Source organism: Trichechus manatus, unplaced genomic scaffold, assembly GCF_000243295.1.
Source record: "Trichechus manatus latirostris isolate Lorelei unplaced genomic scaffold, TriManLat1.0 scaffold00103, whole genome shotgun sequence".
NCBI classification, from domain to species: Eukaryota; Metazoa; Chordata; class Mammalia; order Sirenia; family Trichechidae; genus Trichechus; species Trichechus manatus.
In genome coordinates, this window is record NW_004444039.1 from 10,369,688 (window position 1) to 10,381,244 (window position 11,557).

The window sequence follows — 11,557 nt, forward strand, 5'->3', positions numbered from 1 at the left end:
CAGATTGATAAGAATACTTTCTTTGTCCTCATGTAAGTATTTAATAAAAATGAGGAAAAGAACAGGGTGGAGAACAACATCCAATGGGCGTGTCATTAGAAAATGTCTATCCACAGCCATATCAGATTATTAGCCAGCACCCTTTGGAGCTTGGCCTTTGTTAGCTTCCAGCACATATCACTCCATCTTGTTAACAGATCTCCTGAGAGACCTCATCCAACATTTTAATGAAGTCCAGAATTAGTACATCTACCATATTTCCCTGATTTACCACATGGATCATGTTTGGTAAAGTAGAAGGTCAACAAAAACGAGAGAAACCCTCAATGAGATGGATTGACACAATAGCCGCAACAATAGACTCAAACATGCCAGTGATCATGAAGACAGTGCAGGACCAGGCGACGTTTCAGTCTGTTCTACGATAGGTTGCCATGGCAACGGACAACAACAAACCAAAGAAGGAATGGGAATGGTCTGACTCTGCTGGTAATTGTGTTTGCAAATAACATTTTAATATTGAAATCTAGAACCTGACCTGAGATTTCAGTCACAAAGAACACGCTCTTTCTAAGATTAGTGCTGGTTGTCCTCGGTTCAACCATTCGTTCATAGCCTGTCTAGCTTTTCTGAGAGTTGAACCGAGTAAGGACAGGCAACAGTGTTTTTGTTTTGTATGAAGCCATCATGCCTATCCTTGACCTGGTCAGTACCATGCTCCATCAGTTGAGCAAGAACTCAGAAATGACCTCAGAGCTTTGCTGCCTACCTTCCTCAGTCAATGGAAAGACAAGACACCAGGACAAGTTATTTCACATTTGTTCATTTTTACCTTTCAGCCATCTCTTCTGTTTTGGTTGATTATTGCTAAAAATTCCTACTACACAAACACACATTTTTCAAGTTTTCATTATTCCCACAAAACAACAATAATGTATGAAAGAGGCTTAAGACACACAGAGGCTATTGATTTGCGCAACCCCCTAGAAAGATGTTTAAAAAGCCTGCGGTTTAGATCAGAGTTTGGCAAACTGTGACTGTTTGGCCAAATTTGGCCCATGGCCTCTTTCTGTATAGCGTATGAGCTGAGAATGGTTTTTAAATAGTTGTTATATAATTTTTTTAAACCAAACCAGTTGCCGTGGAGTTGATTCTGACTCATAGCGACCCCATGTGTTTCAGAGGAGAGCTGTCCTCCACAGAGTTTTCAGCGGCTGATTTTTCAGAAGCAGATCTCCAGGCCTTTCTTTTGAGGCACCGCGACGTAGATTCCAACCACCAAACTTTTGGTTAGTAGCTGAGCGCTTGACCATTTGCCCCACCCAGGGAATCCTGTTAAGTAAATACTTACATAACACCTTTGATTTGCCCCTTAGCCTGAAAAGCCTAAATGTTTACGACATGGCCTTTTACAGAAAAGGTTTGCTGCCCCTGATTTAGAATATACAAGCTAGTCATGAAACAGTTACAAATCCAATGAAGTTTGTTGATAATTTATATTTACCTTAAAAAAAAAGTACTGATTTTCATCACCTCTTTACCACTGAGTAATACGTTGAAAGCGACCCAATATATTTAGGGCTTGTTTAGGGTGTAGAAAGAGACTCGGGAGGGTAGGACAACAGGAGCCCGAGGTCCCCGCCTCCCAGTCCTTTGAGCAGCCCTGTCGGGCAGGCATTTGATGTCAATTAGTCGACAAAGCAAATGAGAGATCCGCCATAAAGCAGCACCCTTTCTCCATGGTTACCGAGAGCAAGTCTCCAGAAGGGCTGATCAGCTGTGTGAGAACGAAGATGACACGAAGCATTGACGTAAATAAGCAAAACAAGAGAAGGATCAGTGTTCCTCTTTCCGCACGAACATTCCAAGTATCCTGCCAAGATTCTTAACCCTAAAAAAGGGATAAAGTGAGGAGAAACACATTAGCTATAAAGTAGGAGACCACAAAAATCAAATGAGAAGGCGTACTCCTAGTCCTAGATTTCCTACAGATGTTTGCGACCATTCGGTGATGCCGTCAGATCACCTCCGCAGGTAAGGCTGCAAAGCGCCCACGTCACCTGCCACGTTGCTGCGCGTGTCAGTTAGTCCAGGACTAGCTGCTGTCGGAGCCGCTGATTGGGGCCTCATCTTTCGGCGACGTCCTATGCTGATGAAAAGCTGCTTTCGTCGCCGAGAGACTGCTAATTGTTTGATTATACAGGTCTTCACATTAATGAAGCACTAGTCCGTGGGTTTGGAGCATGGCGAGCAACCAAATTACCACCCCAGCACTCATGCTGTGAAATCTGATTATTCATTAGCCAGTCAGTGAGTGGTACCAACATTTTTTTCTTTTTTCCAACCGTCAGATGAGAACGACTGCTGTTTCCCCCCCCACTTGAAGAATATGAGGATTTGAATTTGTTGCTTTGGGGGAGGGGGAGCGGGGGGGGGTGTTCCCTAAGACTTGGTTCACACATTTAATGTGATGTATGTTTTGACAAACCAGGAACCATATGGATTGCATTTCCTGACAAAAATGCGCCCAGCTAACCTTCTCCAGCTTCATCAGCACTTGGTTCTGGGCCCCCTTTGAACGAGCCCTCCGCTACCAAGCCCTTGACCGCCAAATGCGGGGCGTGAATGAACTACCATTTGACCGGCTCGGGTCTAGCCGTGAGAATCGCTGTAAGGCAAGAACGTGAAGTAAAAAGAGCGGGTGGGGGATGTCTTTATGTGTTCGCTCTGTTGTTTGTTAACTGTGAGTGCTGTTAGCTCCACAAGGAAAAACAGGGTCATCACGTTGTTGTCGTCTACCCTCGAATCTATTCCGACTCACAGCGACCCTATATGACGCAGGAGAACTGCCCCATAGGGTTTCCTAGGCTGTAATCTTTACAGAAGTGGATCTCCAGGTCTTTTCTCCCAAGCAGTGGCTGGTGGCTTCAAACTGAAGCCCTTTTCATTAGCAGAGCGTTTAACCATTGCCGCACTAGGGCTCCCTAGGGTAATCATAAGAGGACATGACTACCAGCTTAATCTAAATTAAAGTCATGTTAGATTTTTTTTGTAAATAAACAAAATGCTTCATTTAAACTGAAAAAAAAAAATTATTCTGCTCTTTCTGTCTAAAGCCAAGACTGACGAGAATTTAGTGTGAGGGTTTAAAGACCCCACCTCTCATATATTTCAACGCCAACATCAAGAGTTAGAGGCAGAATTTGGCTAGGACTGCTCTATTTATACTCCCGCTGGATTGGGTTTCCAAATAGTATGATAGGAATCCCTTCCTCTGTACCGAGAAAAGATACTGACACTTTGGCAAATGGGATTATCTCTAATGAGATTACACGCAAAATGATTAAGATGTGAATTGACACTCCCAGTGAGAGAGAAAAAAAAAACAAAAAAGTTGCCGCCAAGTTGATTCCAACTCATGGTGACCTCATGTGTGTGTCAGAGTAGAACTGTGCTCCATAGGGCTTTCAATGTATGATTTTTCAGAAGTAGATTGCCAGACCTTTCTTCCAAGGTACTTCTGGGTGGACTCAAAACTCCAATCTTTTGTCTGTGAGGGACAAAGGGGTTCCTGAAGAAGCCAAAGCAGAGGTGGATCAAGTATAAGAGGGTGCACCCTTCCCAAGAAAGAGTACTCATTTTTCCAAAGCTCCAGAGGAGATAAGGACCAACCTCATTATCTTTAAGCAATCCACAAAAAAATAAAAGCCCATGATCAACATTGGAGGGTCTCAGAAGCTACTGAAAACTGAACCAAAGCCTATTCCTGACCCATTTGATAAAGCAGTTCCAACAACCTTTTGCCTTATTATGCCTCGAACAGGAACACTGCCCTGAAGAAATCCTCTTAGAAGAGTTTCCTGTAAGGAATCATGTAATTTTATTGCTTATAGAAACATGGGGATATTTAAGTCAGTCTGCTATTTTATGGATGAAGAAACTGGGGTTGGGAGACTCAGGTAGTTGCTTGGGGTCACGCAGTTGTACAGCGGCATTGACAGCTAGGACTGGAACGCGGGCCTTGACATAAGGCTGGAGACGTGGTAAATAGAACAAGATCAGAATAACAAAAAGCATGTCAGACCCATGAAAGAAGAGACAATGATGGAAAAGAAGAAAAGACAATGACGGGAAAAGAATGGCAAAGGGAATAGTATCTGTTTTAAAAAATTCTTTCAAAATAAAAACATAACTCAGAAAAGGAGGGTGAGAATGAATGCACAACTCAGAGAATGTAATCAATGTCACTGAATTGTACATGTAGAAATGGTTACATTGGTGTATGTTTTGCTGTGTATATTCTCAACAACAACAACAAAACAAAAAAAATTGCTACGTAAATGTGCAAAATAAAGCAATAAAGAAATAAAAACAGAACAATCCGTCTATCATTTAGTTTCAGCAACTCCTCTGAGGCCATCATGATGTCATTGTTGTTAGCTGCTGTTGAGTTGGCCCCCAACTCATGGTGACTCCATGCACAATGGAAGAAAATGCTCCTCAGTCCTGCACCATCCCCGTGATTGGTTTTGGATCAGACCATTGTGATCCTTGGGTTTTCATTGGCTGATTTTTGGAAGTAGATCACCAGGCCTTTCTTCCTCGTCCATCTTAGTCTGGAAGTTGTGCTGAAACCTGTTCAGCATCATAGCAACACGAAAGCCTCCACTGATGAACAGTTGGTGGCTGTGTATTAGGTGCATTTGCCGGGAATTGAACCCTGCTTCCCATCGTGGAAGGCGAGAACTCTACCACTGAACCATCAGTGTCTTCATGAAGCCATCATGGAGTACTGGGTTTCCCCGTGATATTGTGAACGTTTCGTCGGCACTAAATGTCCACAGATCACAAATCGATTCTAATCAGGGGACTCATACCCCTGCAGGCACCAATAAATGTGCTAGAATTGGGGTGGGGGAGTTTTCCAAGTACTAGTTTAGGCTCTATGCGTCACTTGCTATAAGACCTTTAGAAACTCTTTTATCTAAAGGTATAAAATGGGTATACTATAATAATACTTACCTGTCTCGCTAGAGCTTTGTGAAATGTCACTAACTGATGTTTATAAAGCACTTAGAGACTTTCAAATGAAAAGTCCCACGTACGGTAATTCTAAGTATTAGCACTATTATTAACATAACAACAGAAGTAACCAGCTTTATTATCACTCCTGCTCTAGATTTTTTGCTAAATAAAAAGCTCCCAACATTTCTTTCTTCGCTCTCATTTTTTGTTTTAGAATTGGTCTTCAGGAGGATTTTTAGGCACACCAGTACATAAATCAAGAAACCATCCATAAGATACATTGTTACAATTTCACAGCTGTGGTTAGGTACCATCAAGTCAATTCCGACTCATAGTGGACCCCATGTGACAAAGTAGAACTGCCCCATAGGGTTGTCTTGGCTGTAGTCTTTACGGGAGCAGATTACCAGGTCTTTCTCTTGCAGAGCAGCTGGGTGGGTTCAAACCACCAACCTTTCAGTTAGCAGCGAGCACTTCACCATGTGCCACCAGGGCTCCATATAAATGTTATTGTGAATAGTGTGAACTGAAATAACTCAATTGAAATAATGTAAATTATTTTAGGGAATTAGCTCATGCGATTGTGGAGTTAGCAAGTCTGAAGTCTGTAAGGCAGGTCAGCAGGCTGGACACTCAGACAGGATTTCTATGTTTCAGTTTTGAGGCAGAATTCCTTCCTCTACGGGAAACCTCAGTTTTTCCTCTTAAGGTCTTCAGCTGATTGGATAAGGCCCACCCACATTATGGAGGGTAATCTTCTTTACTTAAAATCAGCTGATTGTTGATGTTAATAACATTGCAAAACACCTGCACAGTAACATCTAGACTATTGTTTGACCAAACAACTGGGCACCATAGCCTAGCCCCGTTGACACACAAAATGATCCATCACAGGGGCTAAGCCTATTCAGGGATCCCTACCCCACGTCTACTCTCCAACGTGAAGAACACTGGACCAAGAGCATTTACCCTCTCAGAACCCGAATGCTTTTCTGCTTTGCTCACGGATAAACCCTTAGCACTTAAAACATTTCCTGACACACATTTGGTGCTCAATAGACACATACTGAATGAATTAAAAAAATAAAAAAAAAAAAACTGACAGTGGAAATAAACTTTTCACAAAAATGCCCGAACGGTCTTAACTTTACGATTTAAATTAAGGGTGAACTTGTAGGATTTTAGCTGCAGTGCTACCTCCCCTCCACCCCATCCTTTTTCCTTTTTAATGAGGATGTAACAGGAAATCTCAGAAATAAACAACCAGGTAGCGATAGGAATAACAAGGAAAATCACACTTTCTTGTATCAGAGTCCCAAATAGCTTACATTGCTAATATTAACATTACTTAGTACTCCTTTCTTCTCCCTAAAGATGGCCACTTCCTTCCAAGCCAGGCATTTCAAAGAATCAATTAGAAAAAGAATCTAAGCCCAGGCGACATATGGGGAAGCGAAGAACGCTGGTGGAAGGTCGCCCTATGACACTGCTAGCTCACAAGGTAGTTCAGAGCCCAAGGCACACAGAATTTTGCTCTATTGTGATAAGGTACAGTAGAGTGAAATATGTTTCAATCAAACATGTGAACGACTACAACATCAGAGGCAATTCCCACTGGAGCGAAAAGCACTGGGGAGAGTTGAACAATAGAGGAGGCTGAACAAAGCTCTGTTAAAGTCAAGTCTTAAAGTCAACGTGACATTACAAATCACTTCCTGGTTGTGGTCTTGAAATTGAGTTCACCTCCAGCTGTTGATCTACCACCCAAATATAGAGAGGCAAGATGTGCTCTGTGGTGGTTACAGAAGTATTTAATTCAAGCAAATTGCTTTGGATTCTGCATGTTGTCGCTGTTGTTGTTAGGTACCGCTGAGTCGGTTCTGACTCATAGTGATCGTGTGTACAACAGAATGAAACATTGCCTGGTCCTGCGCCATCCTCTTGATCTTTGTTATGCTTAAGCCCCTTGTTGCAGCCAGTATGTCAGTCCATCTCATTGAGAGTCTTCCTCTTTTTCACTGACACCTGCTTTGCTAAGCATGATGTCCTTCTCCAGTGATCGATCCCTCCTGATAACATGTCCAAAATATGTGAGATGAGGTCTCACCATTCCCACTTCTAAGAAGCATTCTGGCTGTACTTCTTCCAAGACAGATTTGTTCGTTCTTTAGCAGTTCATGGTATATTCTATATTCTTTGCCAACACCATAATTCAAAGGCATCAATTCTTCTTCTGTCTTCCTTATTCATTGTCCAGCTTTTGTTCGCATGCATACAAAGTGACTGAAAACACCATGGCTTGGGTCAGGCACACCTTAAAGGGGTCCTTTGCAGCAAATTTGCACATTGCAATGTGTCATTTGATTTGATATGGATTCCACATATACTCATTAAATTCATTCACCTCAATAACTGAGAAGTTGGTTAAGATTCTCATCCCATTAGTTCTGTTCTGTTGGCTGCAATGGAGTCAACTCCGACTCTTGGTAACCTTCTATGCAACAGAACGTAATGTTATCTGGTCCTGTGTTATTCTCATAATTGCCAGTATGTTTGAGCCCATCATTGCAGCTGTTGTACCAACCAGTCTCACCCAGGGTCTTCCACATTCTTGTTGGCCCTCCACTTCACCAAACACGATGTCCTCCTCCAGCAATTGATCCCTCATAATGATGTGTCCAAAGCAAGAGAGTCAGACAATATTCTGTTGTGATCCATAAAGTTTTCATTGGCTAATTTTCAGAACCAGATTGATAGAACTTTCTTCCTAGTCCGTCTTAGTCTGGAGGCTCCACTGAAACCTGTCCACCACGGGTGACCCTGCTGGTATTTGAAATATTGGTGGCATAGCTTCCAGCTTCATGGCAACACACAAGCCACCTCTGTACAACAGACAGGTAGGTGGTGACATCCTATTAGTAGATTCTGTGAAATCTTCATGCTCAATTTTATAGGACTCAGAATGTCCGTAGAGTTTGAGATTGATAAACAGGATCAGTCTTAGACACTAAAATGTTAGAATATGAACATATCAACTAATGTAGTTCCCTCACTGAAAAGAGAGAAAGCTGAGGTCCAGGGAGGTGAACTTGCTCAAGCAATATTTGGTTAAGCCTCTCAGTTAGGCAAAAACAGAGTTGGATCCCAGGTTTCCAGACAATCATGTGGACTTCCCCTCAATCATGTGGACTCAAATTCTTCTTACTGATGAGTTCACACACATGTGAACAGGCAGGCTGAGAAGCTTCAACTTTTCTTTTGCTCTCTGACTGGGCCACACCTTGTGGTAGCAATGACTTTTTATTTAAATTTTTTTATTGTGCTTTAAGTGGAAGTTTACAATTCAAGGTAGTTTCTCATACAAAAATTTATACACACATTATTATGTGACCCTAGTTGCTCTCCCTATACTGTGGCAGCACACTCCTCCTTTCCACGCTGGGTGCCGGATTTCCTGTGTCCATTCAACAACCAGCTACTGTCCCTTTCTGCCTTCCCATCTCGCCTCTGGACAGAAGCTGCCCATTTAGTCTCATGTATTTACTTGAGCGAAGAAGCACACTCTTCATGAGTATCATTTTATGTCTTATAGTCCAGTCTAATCTTTGTCTGAAGAGTTGGCCTCAGGAATGTTTTTAGTTTTGGGCTAACAGAGAGTCCGGGGGCCATGTCTTCCGGGCTCCCTCCAGTCTCAGTCAAACTATTAAGTTTGGCCTTTTTACTACAGTTTGAGTGCTGTACCCCACTTTTCATCAGGGACTCTCTGTTGTGTTCCCTGTCAGGGTAGTCATTGGTCGTAGCTGGGCACCAACTAATTCTTCTGATCCCAGGCTGATGGAGTCTCTGGCTTATGTGACCCCTTTGTCTCTTGGGCTAATATTTGTCTTGTGTCTTTGGTGTTCTTCATTCTCCTTTGCTCCAGGTGGATTGGGATCAATTGATGCATTTCAGATGGCTGCTCACAAGCTTTTAAGACCCCAGATGCCACTCACCAAAGTGGGGTGCAGAACATTTTCTTAATAAACTTTGTTATGCTGTTATGCCAGTTGACCTAGATGTCCCCTGAAACCGTGGTCCCCAGGCCCCTGCCCCTGACACTCTGTCCCTCGAAGTGTTTGGTTGTATTTAGGAAACTTCTTAGCTTTTGGCTTAGTCCAGTTGTGCTGACTTCCCCTGTATCCTGTGTTGTCCTTCCCTTAACCTAAGATAATTCTTATCTACTATCTAGTTAGTAAATACCCATCTCCCTCCCTCCCCACCTTCGTAACCATCGAAGAGTGTTTTCTTCTGTGTTTAAATCTTTTTTTTGAGTTCTTATAACAGTGGTCTTATACAATCTTTGTGCTTTTGCAACTGACTAAATTCACTCAGCGTAATGCCTTCCAGATTCATCCATATTATGAGGTATTTCCCGGATTCATCATTGTTGTTTATCATTGCATAGTATTCCATTGTGTGAATATACCATAATTTGTTTATTCATTCGTCCGTTGATGGCCAGCTAGGTTGTCCATCTTTTTGCTATTGTTAACAGTGCTGCAATAGACATGGGTGTGAATTTATCTATTTGTGTGACAGCTCTGATTTCTCTAGGATATATTTCAAAGAGTGGGATTGCTGGATTGTATGGTACTTCTATTTCTAGATTTTTAAGGAAGTGCCAAATCAATTTCAAAAGTGGTTTTACCATTTTACATTCCCACCAGCAGTTTGTAAGTGTTCCAGTCTCTCCACAGCCCCTCCAACATTTCTTATTTTGTGTTTTTTGGATTAATGCTAGCCTTGTTGGAGGGAGATGGTATTTCATTGTAGTTTTGATTTGCATTTCTCTAATGGCTAATGACCATGAGCATTTCCTCACGTATCTGGTAGCTGCCTGAATGTCTTCTTTGGTGAAGTGCCTGTTCATATCCTTTGCCCATTTTTCAATTGGGTTATTTTGTTGTTGTTGTTGAGGTTTTGCAGTATCTTGTAGATTTTGGGAATAGACCTTGATCGCATTTGTTGTAGCCAAAATTTTTTCCCCAATCCATAGGTTGTCTTTTTTTGATGAGCATAAGTTTTTGATTTTTAGGAGCTCCCAGTTATCTAGTTTCTCTTCTGGTGTTTGTGCATTGGTACTTATGGTTCGTATTCTGTTTATGCCAGATGTTAAGGCCTCTAGCTTTGTCCCTATTTTTTCTTCCATGATATTTATCATTTTAGATTTTATATTTAGGTCTTTGATCCATTTAGAGTTTATTTTTGTACATGGTTTGAGGTATGGGTCTTGTTTTCATTTTTTTGCAGATGGATATCCAGTTTTACCAGCACCATTTGTTAAAGAGACTGTTTTTTCCCCATTTAACAGACTTCAGGCCTTTGTCAAATATCAGCTGCTCATAGGTGGATGAATTTACATCTGGATTCTCAATTCTCTTCCATTGGTCTATGTATCTCTTGTTGTACCAGTACCAGGATGTTTTGACTACTGTGGTGGTATAATAGGTTTTAAAATCAGGTAGTGTGAGGCCTCCCACTTCGTTCTTCTTCTTCAGTAATGCTTTACTTATCCGAGGCCTCTTCCCTTTCCATATGAAGTTGGTGATTTGTTTCTCCATCTCATTAAAAATATATCGTTGGATTTGGGATCGGGATTGCATTGTATCTATAGATTGCTTTGAGTAGAACTGACATTTTCACAATGTTGAGTCTTCCTATTCATGAGCAAGATATGCTTTCCCACTCAAGTAGGTCTTTTTTGGTTTCTTGCAGTAATGTCTTGTTGCTTTCTTTGTATATGTCTTTTACATCTCTGGTTAGACTTATTCTTAAGTATTTTATCTTCTTGGGGGCTATTGTAAATGGTATTGATTTGGTGCTTTCCTCTTCGAAGTTCTCTTTGTTGATGTAGAGGAATCCAACTGATTTTTGTATGTTTGTCTTGTATCCTGATACTTTGCTGAAATCTTCTATTAGTTTCAGTAGTTTTCTTGTGGATTGTTTGGGTTTTTTTGTGTATAAGATCATATCATCTGCACATAGGGATACTTTTACTTCTTCCTTACCAGTTTGGATGCCCTTTATTTCTTTTCCTAGCCTAATTGCTCTGGCTAGGACCTCCAGCACAGTGTTGAATAAGAGTGGTGATAAAACACATCCTTTTCTGGTTCCCGTTCTCAAGGGGAATGCTTTCAGACTCTCTCCATTTAGGATAATGTTGGCTGTTGGCTTTGTATAAATGCCCTTAATTTTGTTGAGGAATTTCCCTTCTATTCCTATTTTGTTGAGAATTTTTATCAAGAATGGGTGTTGGACTTTTTCAAATGCCTTTTCTGCATCAATTGATAAGATCTCATGTGGTTCTTGTCTTTTGTTTTATTTATGTGATGGATTACACTGATTGTTTTTCTAATGTCGAACCATCCCTGCATACCTGGTATAAATCCCACTTGGTCATGGTGAATTATTTTTTTGATATGTTGTTGAGGATTTTTGTGTCTATGTTCATGAGGGATATTGGTCTGTAATTTTCTTTTTTTGTGGTGTCTTT